Source organism: Bidens hawaiensis, unplaced genomic scaffold (assembly GCF_021521415.1).
Source record: "Bidens hawaiensis isolate Kalapana, Puna unplaced genomic scaffold, B.hawaiensis_p1.1 tig00000055_1, whole genome shotgun sequence".
NCBI classification, from domain to species: domain Eukaryota; kingdom Viridiplantae; phylum Streptophyta; class Magnoliopsida; order Asterales; family Asteraceae; genus Bidens; species Bidens hawaiensis.
In genome coordinates, this window is record NW_027491016.1 from 1,990,892 (window position 1) to 1,999,940 (window position 9,049).

Below are 9,049 nucleotides of genomic sequence, written 5' to 3' on the forward strand. Positions count from 1 at the left end.
TTCTTCAGTTTACATACAAGAAGCTACTTCAACAGGAAGATCAAGGCCATACCAATATTAAGATCGTGTCTTCTTCGTCTTCTTCGTCATTGTTGATGGCATTACCTCACAAAGGAAAAGTAGTTAGCTTCATAAAGGAAGAAGGTACGCCTTTTTATTATGTTAAGTTTATAGACACATACATGTATAACACCATCTTTATGTCCCTTGTTAAATCCAAACAGTTCTCCAAGAAGCAGCAGACATTCAAAGGTTTGCGGGTTTGAAGATCTTCTGATGCATTGGATTTAAGAATCTATCTGTTAGGATGAGGTATGAAAGTTAAAGATTAGAATTTTAACAAATTGCAGTTTCCGTATTATAAATATTATGATGTAGGGATGGTTTGGAATTATGACAATCATGTCTTGACAATATATATATTGGTGGCTTTTGCTTCGTTACTCATTGTTCGATTTATTTAGCATTCGGCCTTATTTGATGGTTTTTGAATCATGACAATGATATCTTGCAACTTCAGTTTATATCAGTTTCCTGTATTTTTATATGTTTATACCCTTTGAATTTGGTTTAAATGATTGCTGGCTTTTACCTTTGGATAAAAAATTATCAGTTTAAGTTAATAATTTAGAAATGTTTAAGCGATCAAACGCAAAACTATTAAACAAGTTAATAATTATTATCTCAAAAAACTCTTTACACACATCATCTGTCTTATGAACACCCAATAATGACACTGTTTTCTTTGGCTTTATATTTTTGATAAATGACAAACCTTTTTTTTTACTGATGAAACATGTATCTGGTCGAATGTTGCATTCATTTTGTAATGAGAGGATTATAACTTGATACTGTGGGTAATGTCGCGAACGACATTATGATTTGGGAACTGTTCAACTTAAGGTTGAGTTGTGTGAGCTCTCTTTCAAATTTTTATTTCCATTAACATATACGTGAAGTGAGGAAGGTTTTTCTCAGAAAGATGATTGAATTAAGAACATGCACAATACCATTATCTTTAATACTTGGTCTGGGATTTAATGGTATATGTGACTAGTAATGGTATTAAAGCGACACAATAGACGATACATTTTTAGAAACAAATTGTCAACAGGAAACTAATTTCAAATCAAAGTCACAACTGGAAGTGAGACTATTGCATCATCCTCTTACTAATTTGATTATAAAGGCTTCTTTGGAGAATAAAGTAAAAGAGATCCTTGTGCTTCAAAGCATGCCTCTGAATGAACCTACAGACCAAAAATGCTCGTTTGATTTTTAGCCGATGGGCTCGGTTCAATTTGTAAACGAGCCAAGCAATGTGCAAGCCCTTGCTCAGTTCAGCTTGTTCAGCTTGGCTTGTGAACAACCATATCCATGATAACCCATTTCACTTTTAGAATTACCCATATTGATCCAAAACAAACTTTAAAACAAAAAAATAAAAAAAAAAGTTATAGAGATAGAAATAAGGAATGAGACGTGGGAGGTTTTAAAATTGATAGATAAATTTAGGAAATGGTGTTTTCTTTAACTAAATCAACTAAACCAACAATTGAAATTAAATAAAACAAAAAATAAAAAGTGTTTTTACTTTACTAAGGTGGTGTTTGTTTTTTTGTCTGAACCTGGCCTCTTATGTCTGCGTCGCGCAGACTTTTAGGCTTGCAGACTGTTTGATTTTCTGAAGACATTTCATTAAAAAAACGTCATCACGCCCTCTTATCCTAGAAGACATGGACCATCCTCTTCTCATCTATTCTAGTCTCTTCCATCCTTTTCATTTCAGCTCTCTCAAACCCTCAACTCCCGTCAACCTCCCCCCCCCCCCCCTCCACTTCTGATTCTGCCGTCACCACAAAGCTCCACGCCACCGCCGCTCTGCCTCCTCCACCTCCGGCCAGTCATCGTTGCTCGTCCGCCTCCCACGTTCATAGTCACATAATTCGCCTGTATGGCCACGAATTTCGATTTGGATCGTTAGTACAAATTCCCGGTATGATTGCGTTCCTGGATCGCTCAGGATCGCGTTTCTGAGCATAAAACTGGCGTTCCAGTTTATTGTCATTATAAAAGAAGAGTAGATACAATTAGAAGAGGGAGCTGACGTGCCAGAAAATTTGTCGAAGGCTGAGTTGCAGAGAAGTCGGATAAGGAAGAAGAAGGGAATCATAACCTAACTTATGTGGTGAAGTGGGTTATTTTAAAAATTAATGGTGGGCCTTTTTATATTTACGTTAGCCCAATATTTCATTATTATACTTAAAAGAAAATTTAAAAGGGAGGACCGAATTAATAGAGGCATGTGACTAATATAGAAAAAATCAGTGTTTTGACATTTGTATATATTATTTCTTTTATTTAGCTTATTGTTCATTAATTTCTTTTATAGCACCAACTTTAATACACATCAAAAGTTTAATTGTCTATTTTTTATATTTTTCTTAATAATAAGATCTGAGTACGTTTTGTCTTTAATTAGAAGACAAGTTGTTATAAAAGTTAAACGTTGAATAGAATTTAGTTTTATGTTATTGGAAAGTAAAAAAAAATTTGTGAACGGATTTTCCGCACAGAATAAATAATAAAAATGGTTATTTAATTTGGGGTGTTTCAATTTCTATTTAAAATTTCTGTTTTATTTTATCAGTCTGCGGACGTTAAAAACAAACAGTCTTCTTCTTGCGGACTGCAGAGGTTTGGTCCACCTCTTCTGCTACAGATGCCTGCAGATGTGGTCCGAAGATTGCAGACATTTTACCTCTTAAAAAACAAACAGCACCTAAGTTAATCAATAAAGTGAAAGAAGAATTGACTAATAGTTATTTGAAGATTGACTAAAATACTGAATCGAGCTTTTAAACGAGACATTTACCTTTTCAGTGTACCTTTTTATAGTCTCATCTTAAAATCAATTATCTTCTTCATTTCTCATTTCTTTTTAACCTTTTGCTCATATTACCGTCGGTTATATTTTACATTTGTCGGAAGGGCAAGATTCCAGAGAATTTGTGATTTAGATTTCTCACTATGGAGATCAGTGTCAAAACTTCACTGGGTCGATAGAGATTTTAGCATATAAATAGTAGTATTAACAAAAACTCTTGGGCAGTGGCAGACTGTCACACCCCAACCTAAGGCGGAAATGCCGGGGCGTGAGCCGATTGCTCACAGCTCGAAGATACTATCATATATAAAATGTGACAATATCTAATTAATTATTTTATTCAAATAATATACACATTATCCAATTATAACAAACAATTTACAAATATGAATATAAGCTCAAATAATGTTTATCTTGATTATATCCTAAGGTCTTGTCTACGTGTCCAGACTTCAATCTTCAATACAAGCAACCTGCATATGCGGATAAAATGGAGTTTTGTCAACATAAAGTTGAGTGAGAATATCACCAGTTTTGACACAACAATATAAATAAGCATGACGTGATAAGTGCGGTAAATATAATCAAACCATAAACAAGTATGTAGACTGTTGCCAAGCGAATCGGGCGTTGGTCACCAGCAAGAACACCCACTATATGATTGATTGCATAGTAATCCCAATATACGATTGATTGAATGGTAACACAAGTAAGCAAGTAGCACGTATGTTTGATTAAATCACTCATAATAACACGTATGCGTTTGTTTGAATATATATATAGTATGAAATACGGATACATACGCATATGTCCCCAAAACATTTAGAAAACTGAGTAAAATAGGGGAATGATAAACTCACCTTAGATTAATGAATAACGAATAATAATATGAATAAGCGAGCTAACGAATAAGCAAGTCGTCCACTACACGTCAAACGATATGAACAAATAAGAATATGGGATTTTAGGATATGATAATATAAATAAAAACGAACTCGTTGCCGCTGGAATCAATCCAAACGGACGTTTATAACTCAAGTTATGTTAAATTTAAGATTTAAGCGAGCTGGTACTGACCAGAATCCGAACAGCGAGTCGGAAGTCGGGGTTTGGTCAGTAGCCTTAAAATTTCGTTACGAGAATAAAGTATTCTGGACCAAACGTTGAATCCGATCAGAAGTATGAGAAAACATTAAGTCAAACTAGTTGACTATTTTGCCCTTTAACAAGATTTAAACGATTTGACCAGTCAACACCCTTCAACCACCAAAATTGATTAAAGGTTATTGACTAGGGAATATATATGAACGATTCCTATGTTTAAAACTTACCCGAAAAGTGAAAGGATCAAGAGAAACGAAGAGTCAAAGGTCCACACGTATGCAAAGTTAACCGTTGATGAGTGTATCTTCAACAATAGTGCGAAAACCGAAGAAGACGATGATGACCAGAGGTAGGTGACGGCTGGAAAAGTTAATTTAGAGTTTAGGGAAGATTTTTGACAGAGAAATAATGATATGTTTATATAGAGATTGCTAAAACGAACTATGTATGGTAACTTACTCGTTTTAAAACCAGATGGGCCTTTAATGATCAAATCAATATTAAAATCAGTAAATTTAGTTCTTGATCAAAGGTTAACGAGTATGGACATGTATCTAAGCTATATTAGTTTCCTTGGGTCTTAAAACACTCGATTTTGTCCAAAAATAAGCGATTTCGATGCTAAAAAACGAACTAGGAAAGGAAATCAAGTAAACGATCTGCACAGACTCCCCATCGCGCTGCGCGGCCACCTAGGGTGGTTCCCGTCGCGCAGCGCCCTGGGCCACAATGGGGAAAGTTTAATTTTTTACATATTTAGTCCCTGTAGTTTGATATTTGGTCCATTATTGAACTTTTTATGTTTTAAATAAGGATTTATATATTATATAAAGTATGAGGGGTATAAATTGAATATTAGAAACTTAAATATATTATTTTTGTTTAATAATGAAAATCTAAATTATTCCCGGGTTGGTTTAAACGTAAACGAAAAATCCGATATGTTACACAGACCAGAAAGTTTTCTCATAGGGGTCGAAAATATTTCGGGTCGACACTTAGTTGTATAAATTATTTTTTGGTCCGGTTTGACATTCGGGTCAGGTCAAATCGGTACCGGTTTGACCGTTCCAGTCGGGTCTAGTTATATAAAAAATTAGTACGTGAAACTGTTTCATTATAAATGCACAATAAAAATACAATATACTAAAATTGTTCTCTACAATTTTTCATTTTTTGAAATCTAACAATTAGACCATTTATTTTAACATTCATAAGCAAGTCTTTCTCAATAAAGCAAATACAACTATTGTTTAAATTTTCATCACCCACCTGACTACGCAAATGAGAGTTTACGTACTTCAATGTCAAAAGCATCTTTCAACACTTGCAGTTGCGATGAGTAATACAAGCATATGTGAAACATAGTGAAGGCCAGATAGGGATGCCAAAATAACCAGAGTCTGACGGGTATACTCGAAGTATCCGGGACAGGTATGCCCGAATGAACATATTCAACATCTAGCCCCTGACTTTGGGATACTTTTGAACACGGTAAACTGATTACTTCGAGTGAACATATTCAATATCCACATCTGCGTAATAATAAACTTATATTACAAATTTATAATTACAACCTCTACATAATAATAAGGCATAATTACAAAAATTGTTTATTATGTTTGTATCCAATCTCACTCATTGTCTTTTATCTTCAAAATTAATCTATGTTATTCTTTACGTTTACAAATCCAACAATGTTTGACCTTTGTCCCTAACCCAGTTAGTTTTTCTCGTTAAGTTAGGTCATGTGCATTACACATGAGGGCAAATATTTTAATACTCAATCTCCCAGTTAAATAATATTTTTTTCATGCTTTTATCATTACTTTTTCTTTCTCATTTACGCACAACACTTTCAAAAACATTAAAAAGTTATAGAGGTGAACAATGTGTTTCTCCAAAATTAACCATAAATGATAACATTTTCTCTATACTCTTCTCATAACCACTTTTAACCATCCCTAAAAAATAGAAAACTCCCTCATATAATTTGGAGAATGGATCTTAGAGTATTCCTATCATTTAATTTAAGTAGTGTTTTTATAATTTAGTGAGTGACTTAGGGTGTTGCGAGTGGATGAATGAGCAAATAAAGTGATTTTTCTGTAATTAGGATAAAAAGTATAAAAGTTGTTTAATTGAAATGGATCCCTCAACTCGGTATCTAGGTTTCCAAAAAACGTATCACCCAAAACCCTAACTCCATTTTGCATGTATAATGCCTCAAAGTACGTCTGCCTAACACACTCTTATCTGTTTCCATGTTGACTATATATCATTGTGAGTTGCCTTCTTCCTTGATGCTTGATGATGTCAAGTTTAAGTCTTAGATTCATTTGGAACTTGCGGACGTCCATAGGCAATGAAGTGGTCGGCTATCTCATCACTAGGTGCCCTCTTCTACAAACAGTTCATATTAGCAATTGTAATGGCCTCAACAGATTTTGTGTTTATGGGCATCAAAATCTTCAAAGAGTTATGATTCGCTACTCCACTCCAGTTACAAGAGTAGACATCGAAGCGCCAAATCTGTCTACTCTTTCAATAATAGATTGCAATAGAAGAGGGGCGCCGCGAATGAAAGTGGTCATCCCTTATCAAACTCAATTGGTTTTACCAACTTCTTATCCAATTTCCGCTTTGTTGAAAATTTGCATTTGACTACTTGTATAAAGGCAGCAACCTCAACCTGTCAAGTCGTTCTTTGAGGACATTAAAGTTGCGCTCATCATTTGATCTGGAAGATATAGAGTTGAGTGCCCCCAATTTGGATTTATTTGTTTACTCGTGTAATCCTCAGATGTTTATAGAGAGGCATTCAACCCGTTTGAAAGCATCTATGCGATGTTATCTTGATGGCTCTGTAGATACTCTTTGGTTTCAGAAGTTGAGGCTGTTTTTAGACAAGAAAAACGGATTCAGAGCTTCGAATTTGTATATTCGCGCCACTCAGGTTCGTTTCTTTTATTAAATCATTTGTGTATTAGTTTGTTGTGAACAATTATATAAAATAGTCAGGTTGGGTTAGGGTTGACAAGTTTTAATTAGAAAGTGTTTTGTTCAAGCACATATGTGGACACTCAATGTTCATAGAAAAATTTAATAAAGCAAAGTTAAATATCAACCGGTAACCAATTTGTAGGCCAGTAACAACAAGAGCAAATGGGTCATCAAGATATTGATTGTTTCTTAGAACTTACATAAGTGATTAAAGAAGTGCTTTCTAAACAAAGTTTTAGTCTTTTAATTCCGTTCATTTATTGATTGTAACACTGAATTACAATCAAACAAAGTTATATATTCATTCCAAATCTCTTGCAGAAATTCACTGAGTTAAGGCCATTGAGTTGCCACCCTATGAACTCGAGCATGTTGAGCTAGAACTTGACACCCATGAAGAACCATTGGCTCAGATAGCTTTTGTGGATGTTGTACTTTGGTGTTGCCGTCCTCAAACTCTAACTTTAATATCATCCTCTTCTTTAACTGATTTTGAAGAACACAGTGATCTTGTCATGGTAACAGTTTTTTTTTACAAAGATGATCGGATATTTCACTTTTATTGCACCTAACATTGTTTTAGAATCTGTTGTACGCTGAGATTAAGTAGAGATTTTATGTTTTTATTTTTCTCCAGTTTTCATATAAGAAGCTACTTGAACAAGAAGATCAAGGCCATACCAATATTAAGATCAAGTCGCCTTCTTCATTGTTGGCACTACCAAGCAAAGGAAAAGCAATTAGCTTCATAAAGGAAGAAGGTACACCTTTTTTTCTGGTTAATTTTATAGACAAATGCATAACACGTTCTTTGAGTAACAAGTTAATATCTAAACAGTTCTCCAAGAATAACAGACAATCAAAGGTTTGGCAGGTTTGAAGATTTTCTGATGCGCTGGATTTGGGACTCTTATCTGTCAGGTTAAGGGTATGAAAAAAGATTAGATTTTTAGCAAATTGCAGTTTTTGTTCTTTAAGTATTCTGATGTAGGGATGGCAGTTTTCGTTTTATAAATTTTATGATGTAGGGATGGCAGTTTTCATTTTATAGATATTATGCTGTAAGGATGGTTTGAATTATGACAGTCATGTATTGACAATGTATGTATCGGTAGCTTTTGCTTCGTTACTCGCTGTTCAAGTGATCTATCTAGCTTTGGGCTCTGTTTGATCACTGAGCTATATTAAAATTTGGTATGAGATTCAATGGTATATGTGACTAGTAATGGTATTAAAGGGACACAATAGACGGCACGGTTTTAAAAACACACTGTCCACAGAAAACTAATTTCAACACAATTCAAATCAACCTTCTTTGAAGCATGTGCATCTCCAGTCATCCCACAAATGTAAACTTCTTTACAATTCATTCTGATGTTAGCTGTTATGTATACATGTCCAATAACAGAGAAATTGAATTGTGGGAAATAAAATGCTGTGTGGTTATGCTTTCTAGTGTTATTGGTGTTGAAAGAATACATCTTAAATGGTACATAGGCATGGCAAATTTGGCCTAGCGATGAGCATTTTTGGTGTGGGTGCCGTTTGGTACCGGTACCAATACCGATTTGGTACCGACGAAACCGAACTTGTACCAAGTTTTGAGTTTTCGGTACCGGTATCGGTATGGTTCAGTACGGTATCGGTATTTCCTGAATTTTACATGAAATACCGGTAACGAACCGATACCAGTACCGAACCGAAAATTTCAGTACCGGTACCAAAATTTTGCGATTTTCGGTACCTTATTTTATGTACCTGTATGGTACGATCTCATCCCTAATTTGGCCCACAGTTCCAAATTGGTTTTTGTAAAAACTTGTGATACGTCAAATTAGGTAGCATGTCTGGTTAAACCCGTAACATAGGGCAAAACTTATTCCTTGGCCTATTGATATAAGGCTTTGCAAGCCTTTTTTTTTTAACAACGAATATGGAGTCAATGCCCCGGGCAAATGTTTTAACAAGAAAGGTATTTCATATTTGGTACATCTTTTTCTAAAAAACCTATCACTCGAGCAGTGTTGTAAAAGTATGTCTAGAAGGACAAGTACT

The 9,049-nt window shown here is 34.6% G+C and overlaps 1 long non-coding RNA gene across 2 annotated transcripts; it reads left to right on the forward strand.

The window, feature by feature from the left end:
* The first annotated feature begins 7,329 nt into the window (after positions 1–7,329).
* Positions 7,330–8,103, forward strand: LOC143634369 (uncharacterized). Of its 2 annotated transcripts, none has more exons than XR_013153846.1 (3): positions 7,330–7,512; positions 7,632–7,755; positions 7,833–8,103. It is a non-coding gene; the product is annotated as an uncharacterized LOC143634369 (long non-coding RNA). The 2 variants fall into 2 exon arrangements; XR_013153852.1 differs by having other exon boundaries at positions 7,869–8,103.
* The last annotated feature ends 946 nt before the right edge of the window (positions 8,104–9,049 follow it).